Below are 17,683 nucleotides of genomic sequence, written 5' to 3'. Positions count from 1 at the left end.
TGTGTAGATTGATGAGGAAAATATTTTATTTAATTCATATTAGAATAAGGCTGTAATGTAACAAAATGTGGAAAAAGTCAAAAGGTCTGAATACTTTCCGAATGCACTGTACATTTTCCCTGACACCGAAAAGTACTCGTTACATTTTGAATGCTTAGCAGAACAGGAACATGGTCCAATTCACACACTTATCAAGAGAACATCCTTGGTCATCCCTACTGGCTCTAATCTGGCGAACTCACTAAATGCAAATGCTTCGTTTGTAAATTATGTCTGAGTGTTGGAGTGTGGCCCTGGCTTTCCGTAAATTTTTAAAACAAGAAAATGTTGCAGACTGGTTTGCTTAATATAGGGAATTTGAAATGATTTATACGTTTACATTTACTTTTGATACTTAAGTATATTTAAAACCAAATACTTTTAGACTTTTACTCAAGTAGTATTTTACTAGGTGACTTTAACTATTACTTGAGTCATTTTCTATTAAGGTTTCTTTACTTTTACTCAAGTATGACCATTGGGTGCTTTTTCCACAACTGAAATTAATGGCCCTGTCCAGAAACAACGGGCACGTTCGGGCAGATACATTTTGTCTAGTTAGTGACCATCAGACCGGCTTTCAAAGTGTGTTGCATTATGCAGATAAATATTGTCCGACTTGTGCCTACATGTCGACTGCATGAACTTGACAAAAAACATGTATTTGTATTTCTATTTATTAAGTATCCCCATTTGCTGCTGCCAAAGCAGTAGCTACTCTTCCTGGGGTCCAGCAAAATTAAGGCAGTTATACAACTTTAAAAACATCACAATACATTCACAACATATTTCACAACACAAGTGTGTCCTCAGGCCACTACTCTACTACCACATATCTTCAACACAAAATCCATGTGTATGTGTGTGTATAGTGTGTATGTTATCATGTGTGTGTAAGCATGTGTCTGTGCCTGTGTTTGTGTCTCTTCACAGTCCCTGCTGTTCCATAAGGTGTATTTTTATCTGTTTTTTAAATCAAATTTTACTGCTTGCATGAGTTACTTGATGTGGAATAGAGTTCCATGTAGTCATGGCTCTATGTAGTACTGTGCTCCTTCCATAGTCTGTTCTGGACTTGGGGACTGTGAAGAGACCTCTGGTAGCATGTCTTGTGGGGTATGCATTGGTGTCTGAGCTGTGTACCAGTAGTTCAAACAGACAGCTCGGTGCATTCAACATGTCAATACATGTCAATACCTCTCACAAATACATGAAGTCAATCTCTCCTCCACTTTGAGCCAGGAGAGATTGACATACATATTATTAATGTTAGCTCTCTGTGTACATCCAAGGGCCAGCCGTGCTGCCCTGTTTTGAGCCAATTGCAATTTTCCTAAGTCCCTCTTTGTGGCACCTGACCACATGACTGAACAATAATCCAGGTGCGACAAAACTAGGGCCTGTAGGACCTGCCTTGTTGATAGTGCTGTTAAGAAAGCAGAGCTGCACTTTATTATGGACAGACTTCTCCCCATCTTAGCTACTGTTGTATCAATATGTTTTGACCATGACCGTTTACAATCCAGGGTTACTCCAAGCAGTTTAGTCACCTCAACTTGCTCAATTTCCACATTATTAATTACAAGATTTAGTTGAGGTTTAGGGTTTAGTGAATGATTTGTCCCAAATACAATGCTTTTAGTTTTTGAAATATTTAGGACTAACTTATTCCTTGCCACCCATTCTGAAACTAACTGCAGCTCTTTGTTAAGTGTTGCAGTCATTTCAGTCGCTGTGGTAGCTGACGTGTATAGTGTTGAGTTATCCGCATACATAGACACACTGGCTTTACTCAAAGCATGTCGTTAGTAAAGATTGAAAAAGGTAAGGGGCCTAGACAGCTGCCCTGGGGAATTCCTGATTCTACCTGGATTATGTTGGAGAGGCTTCCATTAAAGAACACCCTCTGTGCTCTGTTAGACAGATAACTTGTTATCCACAATATAGCAGGGGGTGTAAAGCCATAACACATACATTTTTCCAGCAGCAGACTATGATCAATAATGTCAAAAGCTGCACTGAAGTCTAACAAAACAGTCCCCACAATATTTTTATCATCAATTTCTCTCAGCCAATCATCAGTCATTTGTGTAACTGCTGTGCTTGTTGAATGTCCTTCCCTATAAGCGTGCTGAAAGTCTGTTGTCAATTTGTTTACTGTAAAATAGCATTGTATCTAGTCAAACACAATTTTTTCCAAATGTTTACTAAGGGTTGGTAACAGGCTCACCTCTTCCACACTCATTTTACGGAATTCAAAAGTACAATGTGTCATGACTCTCCCTGGGTGAGGATCAAAGGCCTCATATTACATTTACATTTACATTTTAGTCATTTAGCAGACGCTCTTATCCAGAGCGACTTGGCAGACAATGGCAGACAATGGCAGCCAAGACAATGGCAGACAACATCCAAACCCTCTTAACCACGGGAGGGGGAATATGGAAAATTAATGTCTATTTTGTGATGTCATTAAAAATGTATAAATGTGTTATAACGAAAACATTGTGACTTGAAGAGCTTTTACACTGTGTATGCCAGGTTTACATCCTTTACCTTGTGTAGAAAATATCAAGGAGGAAGACAATGTTTCTGTGAAGATAGGAATGTGATTTTAGCTTTCTTACAAAATCATAGTGATAATAATACTTTTGCCTCGTAACTAGCCACGCCCGAGGGAGCTCAGAGAGCCTGTCAGTATGACGGAAACGCCCCTCTTTACCAGAGTTCCAAAAAGACTGAGATAAGAATTATCAGATCAGACTAGACGGACCTCAAGCTGCAGCTGTTGTCCATATTGGTCCCGACCCTGAAAATCAACACGAGGTGAAGACGACAAAGTTGCCTCCACTAACAATCAATGTTACGGCTGAGTAGCTGTTCTAAGTACTGTATCTAAGAAGGTGAATTTAAGTGGGACCATCCTGTTACTCTCTTCAAACCATCGTCTACTACACTGCTCTCATCACCCCACAGGGGATCATCGACACGGCTGATTAGCCGTCCTCAGAAGACCACTTCCAGAACGAGTGAAAGTAAAGAGACGACTAAGAAAAAGGACATTGTGACCTCTTGTGGACAATCTGAGCCTTACATCTGAACCTTACATCTAAAAGGCCATCTGAAAAGAGAAGGCCCAATCGACCCTTCCCACGAAGGCCTGGGTCCAACAGAGACGACGAAGACACACACGTAAATACATGCATTACTTCTTACCAAACGGGCGGCAGTTCTTGGCAAATTATTAGGATTACTATGAGTATAGGTCCATGTGTATCCAAGTGTTTTCTCTCACTCTCTCTCTCTCTTTAAATCGTCATCTTTTGTGACAAGTGTCATATTTTGTTAGTCCACTAGGGGCCCGTTTTCATTGTATTAAGTTTCTAATCCCTACCTATACCGTGTATGTGTTTGTATCTTGTGTTATCATTTTTAATTAGTTAGTAAATACATTTTACATTTTAGTCATTTAGCAGACGCTCTTATCCAGAAGGACTTACAGTTAGTGAGCGCATACATTTTTTCATACTGGCCCCCCGTGGGAAACGAACCCACAACCCTGGCGTTGCAAGCGCCATGCTCTACCAACTGAGCTACACGGGGCAATAAATAAATAATTAAATCATTTTGTGTGGTATGGAATGATCAGTAAGACCCGGGATTGTGCAGACTTAAAGAGCCTACGACTTTCAGAATGAGACTGATATGAGGTAAATGATTAATAAATTACTGTTAAATGATAGGAGATATCAAGATATCTTTAGAGATAATTCGGGAAACGGTAACTCGTTAAACTTTTCCCGTGGTGCCCCAAATTCCTAATGAGTTAATTGTTACATGATTAATTTAATCTAGTGGCACTTAAACATAGTAGATAATTATTCTATAAATAATAGTCATCACAATAATGAAAGGCACGTCACGACAAATGCTTGTCTTTCATAATTTGGTCTGATATACAGTGATGGAAAAAAGTATTTGATCCCCTGCTGATTTTGTACGTTTGCCCACTGACAAATAAATTATCAGTCTATAATTTTAATGGTAGGTTTATTTGAACAGTGAGAGACAGAATAACAACAAAAAAATCCAGAAAAACGCATGTCAAAATTTTTATAAATTGATTTGCATTTTAATGAGGGAAATAAGTATTTGACCCCTTTGCAAAACATGACTTAGTACTTGGTGGCAAAACCCTTGTTGGCAATCACAAAGGTCAGACATTTCTTGTAGTTGGCCACCAGGTTTGCACACATCTCAGGAGGGATTTTGTCCCACTCCTCTTTGCAGATCTTCTCCAAGTCATTAAGGTTTCGAGGCTGACGTTTGGCAACTCGAACCTTCAGCTCCCTCCACAGATTTTCTATGGGATTAAGGTCTGGAGACTGGCTAGGCCACTCCAGGACCTTAATGTGTTTCTTCTTGAGCCACTCCTTTGTTGCCTTGACCGTGTGTTTTGGGTCATTGTCATGCTGGAATACCCATCCACGACCCATTTTCAATGCCCTGGCTGAGGGAAGGAGGTTCTCACCCATGATTTGACGGTACATGGCCTCGTCCATCGTCCCTTTGATGCGGTGAAGTTGTCCTGTCCCCTTAGCAGAAAAACACCCCAAAAGCATAATGTTTCCACCTCCATGTTTGACGGTGGGGATGGTGTTCTTGGGGTCATAGGCAGCATTCCTTTTCCTCCAAACATGGCGAGTTGAGTTGATGCCAAAGAGCTCAATTTTGGTCTCAAATGACCACAACACTTTCACCCAGTTCTCCTCTGAATCATTCAGATGTTCATTGGCAAACTTCAGACGGGCATGTATATGTGCTTTCTTGAGCAGGGGGACATTTATTTTTTTACATTTTTTATTCATTTAGCAGACGCTCTTATCCAGAGCGACTTACAGGAGCAATTAGGGTTAAGTGCCTTGCTCAACGGCACATCGACAGATTTTTCACCTAATCGGCTCAGGGATTTGAACCAGCGACCTTTCGGTTATTGGCACAACGCTCTTAACCACTTAGCTACCTGCGGGCGCTGCAGGATTTCAGTCCTTCACGGCGTAGTGTGTTACCAATTGTTTTCTTGGTGACTATGGTCCCAGCTGCCTTGAGATCATTGACAAGATACTCCTGTGTAGTTCTGGGCTGATTCCTCACCGTTCTCATGATCATTGCAACTCCACGAGGTGAGATCTTGCATGGAGCCCCAGGCCGAGGGAGATTGACAGTTATTTTGTGTTTCTTCCATTTGCGAATAATCGCACCAACTGTTGTCACCTTCTCACCAAGCTGCTTGGCGATGGTCTTGTAGCCCATTCCAGCCTTGTGTAGGTCTACAATATTGTCCCTGACATCCTTGGAGAGCTCTTTGGTCTTGGCCATGGTGGAGAGTTAGGAATCTGATTGATTGATTGCTTCTGTGGACAGGTGTGTTTTATACAGGTAACAAGCTGAGATTAGGAGCACTCCCTTTAAGAGTGTGCTCCTAATCTCAGCTCGTTACCTGTATAAAAGACACCTGGGAGCCAGAAATCTTTCTGATTGAGAGGGGGTCAAATACTTATTTCCCTCATTAAAATGTAAATCAATTTATAACATTTTTGACATACATGTTTCTGGATTTTATTTATTTATTCTGTCTCTCACTGTTCAAATAAACCTACCATTAAAATGATAGACTGATCATTTCTTTGTCAGTGGGCAAACGTACAAAATCAGCAGGGGATCAAATACTTTTTTCCCTCACTGTACTTCGATGTGTAGTGTCAGCGTTTGTTGTTGGCATGTCATGCCTAAATTTACTAATCTTGCCAATGAAAAAGTCATTAAAGTAGTTGGCAATATCAGTGGATTTTGTGATGAATTAGCCATCTGATTCAATGAATGATGGAGCTGAGTTTGCCTTTTTGCCCAAAATTTCATTTAAGGTGCTCCAAAGCTTTTTTACTATCATTCTTTGTCATTTATCTTTGTTTCATAGTGTAGTTTCTTTTTCTTTTTATTCAGTTTAGTCACATGATTTCTCAATTTGCAATACGTTTGCCAATCGGTTGTGCAGCCAGACTTATTTGCAATTCCTCTTGCCTCATCCTTCTCAACCATACACATTTTCAATTCCTCATCAAGCCACAGGGATTTAACAGTCTTTACAGTCATTTTCTTAATGGGTGCATGCTTATTAGTAACTGGGATAAGCAATTTCATAAATGTGTCAAGTGCAGCATCTGGTTGCTCCTCATTACACACCACGGACAACAAATATTCTTTACATCAACAACATAGGAATCACTACAAAACCACTTATACACTATATTAGGCCCAGCCTTTGGAACTTTGGTTTTCCTAGATATGGCTACTATATTGTGAACGCTACTATATTGTGATCACAACATCCGATGGATTTGGATACTGCTTTAAAGTAAATTCCTGCAGCATTAGTAAAGATGTGATCAATACATGTTGATGATTTAATTCCTGTGCTGTTTAACTACCCTGGTAGGTTGACTGATAACCTGAACCAGGTTGCAGGCACTAGTTACAGTTTGAAACTTTCTCTTGAATGGGCAGCCTGATGAAAGCCAGTCAATATTTAAATCACCCAGAAAATAAACCTCTCTGTTGATATCACATACATTATCCAGCATTTCACACGCTATCCAGATACTGACTGTTAGCACTGTAATGCAGACACAGGGAGTCAGGAAGCAGTTGCAGTTGCAGTTAGTGAGTTTAATGATAATGACCATGGAACGATACAAAACAAGAGAAGCGTCTGACATGGAAACACAAACAATACTACCTGATGACTGACAAAACAGAGTGCTAGATAAATGGTAAGTAGTGAAGGTAGTAATGAAGTCCAGGTGTGAGTGATGATGGGGCGCAGGTGTGCGTAATGATGGTTGCTAGGTGTGCGTAAAGATGGGTTGTCAGGACCGGTGGTTAGTAGACCGGTGACATTGAGCACCGGAGCGGGAGAGCGGGAGTAGACATAACAGTACCCCCCCCCCCCCCCCCCCCCTTCTTACAGGGAAGGCGGAGCGGAAGGTTCTTGGTGGAGAGCCAGATGTGATCACCAGGATGGAACACGGGAGCTTCACTGCGGTGGCGATCCGCCTGCTCTTTCTGACGGCAGACGGCGTGCTGGAGTCTCACGTGTCCATCATTCCATACCTCTTCTGCACGCCTGAACCACTCGTCCACCACAGGAGCTTTGGTCTGGCTTGAAGTCCACGGAGCCAGGACTGGCTGATAACCCAGAACACACTGGAAGGGAGTCAGCCTGGTGGAAGAGTGTCGCAATTAATTCTGGGTGTATTCAGCCCAGGGAAGGAATCGGGCCCATTCCCCCTGATATCCTCCGGAAGGCCATAGTGCCGGAAGACCTGCTGGAACAATGCCTCAGTGACCTGGATAGCTGTAGGGAGACCAGAGAGAGGGATGAAAATGGCATGATTTAGAGAATCTGTCCACTATCACAAAAATGGTGGTAAAACCATCAGAAGAGGGGAGATCAGTGACAAAATCAATGGACAGATGAGACCAGGGATGCTGAGGCACGGGAAGGGGAAGGAGTTTCCCTACTGGAGCGTTCCGGGGGGATTTGGATTGGGCACATACGGAACAGGAGTTGACATAACGAGTGACGTCCTGCGCCAAGGTGGGCCACCAGTACTTTCCAGAGATGGACTGAATGATGCGGGTGATACCTGGATGTCCAGCGATGACAGCTGTATGCACCCAGGTCAACAACCGATCCCTTATCCCCGTGGGAACGTAGGTGCGCTCCAGGGCCTGGTAAATGTCCACATCTATGTCCCAGAGCATGGGGGCTACAACTCGAGAGGGCGGAATTATGGGTGCACTCAAGACAGGAACCTCTCCTGAATTGTAGAGACGGGACAGGGAGTCGGCTTTGATATTTTTTGACCCTGGTCGATATGTCAGCGTGAAATCAAATCTGGTGAAGAAAAGGGCCCTCCTTGCTTGGCGCGGGTTAGGTCGCCAAGTACTCTAGGTTCCGATTGTCGGTGAGGATGAGAAATGGGTCCTGGGCGCCCTCCAGCCAGTGTCTCCACTCCTCTAATGCCAACTTCACCGCCAGGAGCTCCCGATCGCCAACATCATAGTTCCTATCTGCAGGAGACATAACTTTTTAGAGTAATATGCACATGGATACAATTTCTGTGGATTACCTTGATGTTGGGACAGGGCAGCCCCCACACCTACTTCTGAAGCGTCCACCTCCACCAAGAACGGCAGCGTAGGATCTGGATGTTTGAGCAACGGGGCAGTGGTGAAAAGTCCCTTCAGTAAGTGGAAGGCTTCGTCAGCTGCAGGATTCCACCCCAACTTCCGGGGACCACCCTTGAGGAGAGAAGTGAGAGGAGAGGCGATCGAGCTAAAGTTCTTAATGAATTGTAGGCACTCCGCAGGTCCAACTTGGTAAAAAAACGGGCCCGATTGTGGCCGGCACCAACGGGAGAGGGTAGTGGTACTTCGTGGTGATGGAATTCAGATTTCTATAATCGATGCACGGGCGCAACCCTCCGTCCTTCTTGGCCACAAAGAAGAAAACTGCCGACGCAGGGGAGGTGGACGTGCAAATGAAACCCTGCTGGAGCGCCTCCTGGATGTACTCCTCCATAGCCTTGGTTTCAGCCACCGACAGAGGGTAGATGCGGCCGCGCAGAGCCTGCAAGCAGGTCGATGGCACAGTCCCAGGGGTGATGAGGAGCGAGACAGGTGGTGCGGGTCTTGGAAAAAACCTCCAGAAGATCCTGGTATACCTCCGGGATGTTGGACTGAAGGGCAACCACAGGACTCTCAACCGACGTGGAACCGCAGGGAAAGGAAAAGCAGGTCTTCCGGGATTCGGGTGCCCAGTCGGTGATTTTCATCCTCGGCCATGAGATGGTGGGATTATGACGTTGAAGCCATGGAAGGATGATCTTGTGTACGGGTGCATTGATGATGAGGAAGGGAAGGCTTTATTGATGTATGGATTCCACGGTGAGGGTGAGTGGTGCTGTGATGTGTGTGATTGTCCCGGATCCTAGTGGTTGACTATCCAGTGCTTGAACCGGACAAGGAGAGGAGAGCGGGTATGAGGGGATGTTAAGGAAGGAGGCGAGGGCCTGGTCAATAAAATTCCCTGCGGCACTGGAGAAACAAAACATGAATGACAGCCAGCCAGTGAAATCGATACTAGGAAAGGTTTGGCGAAAGTGATGATGGAATACTCACACCTAACCCAGGAGACGGATGGTCACGTGGCTGTCCCTCTGCTCTCGTGGATCCCTGGTTAGAACGTACCGGACACTGTTGAAGCTGGTGCCCCTCCTGTCCGCAATAAGGACACAGCCCCAACTGTCTACAACGGCGTCACTCAGCTGCATAGAGGTGTGTGGCCCCCACCTCCATGGGTTCAGGCTCTGACTCAGAACGATCAATGGAGGAGGGAGAGAGGCGATGGGGGTACCGACGCTCCCAAAGCAGGTTATTCAGACGGATGGCCATCGCGATGAGGGCGTCCAAGGATAGGTTGTCGTCTCGGCACGCCAACTCCGTCTGGACCTCTTTGTGCAATCCTCTTCTGAATAGGGTGTGGAGCGCCGGCTCATTTCATCCGCTGGATTCTGCCACTGTCCGAAAGGTGAACAGAGCCATGAACCCCTCATAGGAACCCAGCTCCTTCTCTCCTCTCTCACAGACGGCCGTGGCCCACTCCAACGCCCGTCCAGTCAGCAGAGAAATAACCGTGGCAACCTTGGACCTCTCGGTGGTGGGGGCTCCCATTTGATGAGCGAAATAGAGGGAGCACTGGAGTAGGAAGCAACATCATATTTGTCCGGGAGGGACAATCGGGCATCGCTGACCAGGACAGACCGCTGAATGGGCTGGGGTACTGGCTCGCTGGGTCGACTTGTGGTAGAGAATCCTCCACTGTTTGGAGATGACTCCCCGTGAGTAATGTCGACTCGTTGAAGAACAACCTCATCGATAGCCGTTCCCAAATGAGCCAGCTGGTCGTGGTGTTGACGAAGTAGGTGTCCCTGTTCACTGACCATCTGGGAGATGTCTTGATTAACTGCTGCTTCCATTTGTTGAGGTAGTATTCTGTAATGCAGATGCAGGGAGTCAGGAAGCAGGTGCAGTTAGTGAGTTTAATGATAACGAACATGGAACGATACAAAACAAGAGAAGCGTCTGACATGGAAACACAAACAATACTACCTGATGACTGTCAAAACAGAGTGCTAGATAAATGTTAAGTAATGAAGGTAGTAATGAAGTCCAGGTGTGACTGATGATGGGGCGCAGGTGTGTGAAATTATGGTTGCCAGGTTTGCGTAAAGATGGGTTGCCAGGACCGGTGGTTAGTAGACCGGTGACGTCAAGCGGGAGAGCGGGAGTAGAGTAACAAGCACTTGGTGGTCTATAGCAGCATCCCACCAGAATGGGCTTTAGGTGAGGCAGATGAACCTGTAGCCATATTACTTCAACAGTGTTTAACATGAGATCCTCTCTAAGCTTTACAGGAATGTGGTTCTGAATATAAAACGGCAACACCTCCACCTTTGGCATTTCTGTCTTTTCTGTAGCTCTTATAACCATGTATTGCTACCACTGTATCATTAAAGGTATTATCTAAGTGAGTTTCAGAGATTGTCAGAATATGAATGTCATCTGTTACTAGCAAATTATTGATTTAATGAACCTTGTTTCTTAAGCTACATATGTTAACGTGGGCCATTTTTTGCACTTTTCTGGGATGCTTGATTGTTTTCATTGCTTTACTGGGGAGCCTAGCAGAGGTAGACATGCTTATGGGCTTGGGTCATTGATAAGTCATTCTCTCAACGCAGCCTTATAATGCTGTAAAAATGATCCAGGAACCCAAATTATTTGGGTGGATCCCATCCACCTTATAAAACAAGCTTTGTTTCCAGAAGGTACCATGTTAAATGTTTCACCCACAGAGCTGCAGTAGTCTCGTAGCCTGTTATGGAGGGCTAAAAGTCTGCTGAACCATTCAATGCCACGATTTAGGGAGGGCAGAGGGACAGATATTATGGGGACCCAATCAGATCTTTAAAATCCATCTTCAGCTGTTCTGAGCTGTCCTTCATAATGTCATTGAATCCCACATGAACTGTGATAAACTCAATTTCCTGATGCTGGTTTAAAATGTTTGGGTGCAGCTTATTGATGTCCTGTACTCGTGCTCCTGGATAGCATAAAGATTTTGCTCCAGGGTCTGAGACATTTCTCACCATTGAACTGGCCAATACAACGGCCGGAGAAGGGAATGGAGAAATCCACCCATTCCTACCCCTCACACAATTTGTTGAACCTTTCACGGGCCCACGAGAAGCAGTATAGTGTACGGCCACTGCTCCCGGCGATAGGTCCAGACCTCCCACAGCAGGCAGTGCCCTGTCAGATCCAGAGAGAGGGAAAGGAGCCGAACTCGACGACGAAGCCGCTGCTGGAGTCAGCGTAGTTGGAGTCAGCACCGTCGTTGCAGACACAGGCAATCCCAACGAAGAAGGTGCAGGTAGATCAGGCACCAGTGCAGTGAAGCTATTCCTTATGTCAATCTGCTACGAACCTGTCGCAGTCACTCCCGTCCGCTGCCTTCGGTTTCCACGACTTGTGACATGGAACCAGCGCTGATTGGAACATTCTTCTTGCTGTTCTCCGTCTACTTCACTACAGGATGGAGGAGGAGAAGCAGATGGAGACGACTTCCTTGGCAGGCAAGTTCCAGTTAGCACAGGCCATTCGGATAGGGACAGATGACAAGGGGGGAAAACATCCATCAGCCCCAAGCGGCGTCCAGCCATAGGAGTTGAGAAAGTTCCAACTTGCATTTTCCCCATAAGTTTGCGCAGAATTTAGATTTGTTTGCTAAGCATAGCCACCTCATTCCTGTAATCCTCCGCTAGCAAACAATTGCCGTATTGGAACTCCAGATTGTCAATATTGTCCAGGACAAGAGCGTAATAAACACGGCTTTACAGCGCTGGAAACATTTGTTAGCTATTCTAGGCGAAGCAGGCTCCATTGCAACCTAGCTAACGAATTGCACATCAAATTAGCAAATTTCATAAGCTCTTGAATCTCCAAAAATTCCCCCTCCCCCACCCTCCCGCTCCAAGAGTGCACTTGTCTGACTTGCATGCAGTGGCTGCGGGTGCTGGGCAGGGAGACTTGAATACTGGTAGGAGGCTACTTTTGAGTTGGATCTGTCTCCCACTGTTAGGGACAAAGAATGGGGCAATTTGACTGCTTGTTAGTAAGAGGCAGATGTCAGCAGCAGAACAAACTCAAATCAAGTAAAAACTAGTTTGTTTCGACAGTATAGCTAACTAGTGCGCTAGCTAGCATATTTACACCATCATTCGCTCTAATCAGCTGATAGCCACTCTTCCTGATGTAAATCATCTCTTGTCTTCTATAGGCATAGGAGTCACTGGCTTGCTTACAATGTGTGATGAGTGAGTGTGTTGTTGCAGAAAATAAATAGGCCTTTATGACATTTTGGATACAGAGGCAGTTGGTATGTTATGAATTTCGAGTTATGAATTATGAAAGGTGATTTCATTTTTTCCCGCCCTTTTCTATTTTGAGCACCTGCCCCCCCTAAGGTCTGTGCACGGTCCTGCATGTGATCAAAGATCATGCAGTTTTTTATGAAGTTGCCTTTAAGTCGCTGCTGTTGCTTTTCTCCAACTGCAGAATGCAGCCATCATCTGCATTGTGGGAGACATTATTTGTCAACCAATCATTAGGGTGTTTTTGCTTGGCCCACGCGAATATGACATGAAACAGGAACCAACTTCACCACGATTCTAAAGCTACATGTCACGGATTTAGCCAAGGCTGCTCCTCCTCCTTGCTCGGGCAGGCTTCGGCGTTCGTCGTCCCCGGAGTACTAGCTGCCACCGATCTAGGTTTCAGCAATCATATAAATAAATAATTAGTCATTTAGCAGACGCTCTTATCCAGAGCGACTTACAGGAGCAATTAGGGTTAAGTGCTTTGGTCAAGGGCACATCCACAGATTTTTCACTTAGTCGGCTCGGGGATTAGAACCAGCGACCTTTCGGTTACTGGCACAACGCTCTTAACCACTAAGCTACCTGCCGCCCAGATTGGTCTGCTTTGTGTACACCTGTTTCCCATTAGTGTTGATGGTTTCCCTTTATAACCCCTGTCCGTCATTCGTTTGTTGTGTGTGATTGTTCTCCGTTTGTTTTCGGCAGGACGGTGGATTGTGATTATTGTTCCTCCCTGTTTTGGAGGATTTGTTGTTTTGTACTTTTCATTACGTTTATTAGTAAAGTACATCTGCCAGTCTCTCGGTGTCCTGCGCTTGACTTCGTTCACCACATACACGTTTATCCTGACAGAATTACACACCTCACATGGAGTCAGCAGGAGCGGCGGTGCCAGCTGGATCAGTGGAGGAACGCGTTGAACAACAGGCTCTCGGCACCGCCATGGAATGGGTGGTGAGCACTATGGAGCGATGGGAAAGAGGGGGTCTGCCTACACCTCCTCCTACGATACCACCACCATCGGCATTACCCATCGCTTCTCCTCCGGGATCCAGTGGGATTCGGCTCTCGCTCCCGAGGGCTTATGATGGCACAGCTGCCGGGTGTCAGGGTTTCCTGCTCCAGGTTGAACTCTACCTGGCAACCATCCACCCGGTGCCCTCGGGATACGAGAGCGTGTCCGCCCTCATCTCCTGTCTGTCCGGCAAGGCGCTGGAGTGGGCCAACGCCGAGTGGGGGGGAATAGACGCCGCTAATGTCAACTATGCGGAGTTCACCCGCCGCTTCAGGGCAGTTTTCGATCATCCACCAGAGGGTAAGGCGGCGGGTGAGCGTCTATTCCACCTCAGGCAGGGGAGAAGGAGCGCACAGGAGTTCGCGCTGGACTTCCGGACACTGGCTGCCAACGCGGGATGGAATGAGAGGGCCCTCATCGACCACTACCGATGTAGCCTGAGGGAGGACGTGCGTCGGGAATTGGCCTGCAGGGAAACCAACCTCAGCTTCGACCAACTGGTGGACATGTCTATTCGCCTGGATACCCTGTTGGCTACCCGCGGACGTCCGGATTCAGGGCCGTCCATTCCATCCACCAGCACATCCGAGCCGACCCCTATGGAGCTCGGAGGTGCTGGTGCTAGGGAGACCAGGAGAGTGGTCAGGAGGGAGGCCGTCCCCTGCACCAACTGTGGCCGCAGAGGACACACTGCTGGTCGGTGCTGGGGAGGGTCTCCTGGGATTCGAGGCGGTAGGCAGCGCACTGATGAGTCATTCCAGGTGAGTAGGCACCCAACTCACCCAGAGCTCTCTGGTGCGCATATGTGTATTACTGTTATGTTTCCCAAAGTCTCTCCGCATTCCCAGCATAAGGCGCTAGTAGATTCAGGCGCAGCTGGGAATTTTATAGATCGCCAGTTCACCTATAAGGTAGGGATTCCTATTGTACCCGTTGATGTGCCCTTCCCCATCCATGCCCTAGATAGCCGTCCTTTGGGGTCAGGATTGATTAGGGAAGTCACAGCACCTCTCAAGATGAAAACGCAGGAGGGCCATGAGGAGTTAATTGGTCTGTATTTGATGGATTCTCCTGCGTTTCCCGTGGTGTTGGGACTCCCCTGGTTAATGTCACATGACCCCAACATTTCATGGCAGCAGAGGGCTCTCAAGGGATGGTCTGATCAGTGTTTCGGGCGGTTTGTAGGTGTTTCCGTAGGGGCAATGACGGTGGAAAGTCCGAACCAAGTTCCCCCTATGCACATTCCACCTGAATATGCCGATTTGGCGCTCGCCTTCAGTAAAAAGAAGGCGACTCAATTACCACCTCATCGACAGGGGAATTGTGCGATAGACCTCCAAGTAGGCGCTGCGCTTCCTCGTAGTCATGTGTATCCTCTGTCTCAGGAGGAGACGGCGGCTATGGAGACATATGTCACCGAATCTCTGGGACAGGGATACATACGGCCATCCACTTCCCCTTTGTCATCAAGTTTCTTTTTTGTGAAGAAGAAGGATGGGGGTTTACGCCCGTGTATTGATTACCGTGGTCTCAATCAGATCACAATCAAGTACAGCTATCCTCTCCCTCTGATTGCTAGTATGATGGAGTCATTACACGGGGCGCGATTCTTCACAAAATTGGACCTCAGGAGCGCGTACAACCTGGTGCGTATTAGGGAGGGAGATGAGTGGAAGACAGCATTTAGTACAACCTCGGGTCACTATGAGTACCTTGTCATGCCATACGGTTTAATGAATGCTCCTTCAGTATTCCAATCGTTTGTGGACGAGATTTTCTGGGACTTGCATGGACAGGGTGTAGTGGTGTATATTGATGACATTCTAATATACTCCGCTACACGCGCCGAGCATGTGTCCCTGGTACGTCGAGTGCTTGGTAGACTGTTGGAGCATGACCTGTATGTGAAGGCAGAGAAGTGTCTGTTCTTCCAGGAGTCCATCTCCTTCCTGGGGCATCGGTTGTCCGCGTCAGGGGTGGAGATGGAGATTGACTGCGTTTCAGCCATGCGTAATTGGCAGACTCCCACCACGGTGAAGGAAGTGCAGCGGTTTTTGGGTTTTGCCAATTACTACCGGAGGTTTATCCGGGGCTTTGGACAGGTAGCAGCTCCCATCACCTCCCTGCTAAAGGGGGTCCGGCGCGTCTGCAGTGGTCGGCTGAGGCGGACAGGGCGTTTAGACATCTGAAGGACCTGTTTACCTCGGCTCCGGTGCTGGCACATCCGGATCCCTCTTTGGCGTTCCAAGTTGAGGTGGATGCGTCCGAGGCTGGGATTGGTGCTGTACTATCTCAGCGCTCGGGTACGCCACCAAAACTCCGCCCCTGTGCCTTCTTCTCTAAGAAGCTCAGTCCGGCGGAGCGTAATTATGACATGGGGGACAGGGAGCTGTTGGCTGTAGTCCAAGCCCTGAAGGTGTGGAGACATTGGCTTGAGGGGGCTAACCACCCTTTTCTCATTTTGACTGACCATCGTAACCTGGAGTACATCCGGGCTGCGAGGAGGCTAAACCCTCGCCAGGCAAGGTGGGCCATGTTCTTTACCAGATTTGTATTTAAACTCACCTATAGACCAGGGTCACAGAACACTAAGGCGGACGCCCTGTCCCGACTGTATGACACAGAGGAGAGGTCCATTGAGCCCACTCCCATACTTCCGGAGTCTTGTCTGGTGGCACCGGTGGTGTGGGAGGTTGATGCGGACATCGAGAGGGCGTTACGTACCGATCCTACTCCTCCACAATGTCCAGAGGATCGGAAGTACGTGCCGCTCGAGGTTCGTGATCGATTGATCTATTGGGCTCACACGTCACCCTCCTCTGGTCATCCTGGTATTGGTCGGACGGTGCTCTGCCTTAGTGGGAAGTACTGGTGGCCCACTTTAGCTAAGGACGTGCGGGTTTATGTTTCCTCCTGCTCGGTGTGCGCCCAGTGTAAGGCGCCTAGACACCTGCCCAGAGGGAAATTACAACCCCTACCCGTTCCACAATGGCCGTGGTCTCACCTATCGGTGGATTTTGTCACGGACCTTCCCCCCTCCCAGGGGAACACTACGATCTTGGTCGTTGTGGATCGGTTTTCAAAGGCCTGCCGTCTCATTCCTATGCCAGGTCTCCCTACAGCCCTACAAACTGCTGACGCCCTGTTTACACACGTCTTCCGGCACTACGGGGTGCCTGAGGATATAGTGTCTGATCGGGGTCCCCAGTTCACCTCTAGAGTCTGGAAGGCGTTTATGGAACGTCTGGGGGTCTCGATTAGCCTTACCTCAGGTTTTCACCCCGAGAGTGATGGGCAGGTGGAAAGAGTTAACCAGGATGTGGGTAGGTTTCTGAGGTCCTATTGCCAGGACCGGCAGGGGGAGTGGTCGGTATATATCCCCTGGGCGGAGATAGCTCAAAACTCACTCCGTCACTCCTCCACTAACCTTACGCCTTTTCAGTGTGTGCTGGGTTATCAGCCGGTTCTGGCACCTTGGCATCAGAGCCAGATCGAAGCCCCTGCGGTGGACGAGTGGTTTCGGCGCTCGGAGGAGACATGGAACGCTGCGCATGTCCATCTGCAACGGGCCATCAGGCGGCAGAAGGCGAGCGCCGATCGCCACCGTAGTGAGGCTCCGGTGTATGCCCCGGGAGATTGGGTCTGGCTCTCGACCCGAAACCTGCCCCTTCGCCTGCCCTGCCTGAAGCTGGGTCGGCGGTTTGTGGGGCCATTTAAAGTCCTGAGGAGATTGAACGAGGTATGCTATAGATTACAACTGCCAATTAATTACCGCATTAACCCCTCGTTCCATGTGTCTCTCCTCAGGCCGGTGGTAGCTGGTCCACTCTAGGAGAGTGAGGTACGAGAGGTTCCTCCGCCCCCATTGGACATCGAGGGGGCTCCGGCGTACTCAGTCCGTTCCATCTTGGATTCGAGGCGTCGGATGGGGGGCCTGCAGTATCTCGTGGAGTGGGAGGGGTACGGTCCGGAGGAACGGTGCTGGGTCCCTAGGAGGGACATCCTAGACCCCTCCATGCTGAGGGATTTCCACCGGAGTCATCCGACTCGCCCTGCTCCACGTCCT

The sequence above is a fragment of the Coregonus lavaretus genome, assembly GCF_964263955.1.
Source record: "Coregonus lavaretus genome assembly, contig: HAP1_SCAFFOLD_874, whole genome shotgun sequence".
In the NCBI taxonomy this organism is placed as follows: domain Eukaryota; kingdom Metazoa; phylum Chordata; class Actinopteri; order Salmoniformes; family Salmonidae; genus Coregonus; species Coregonus lavaretus.
The sequence above is the reverse complement of the archived record's forward strand: the minus strand, read 5'-3'. Positions refer to the sequence as shown.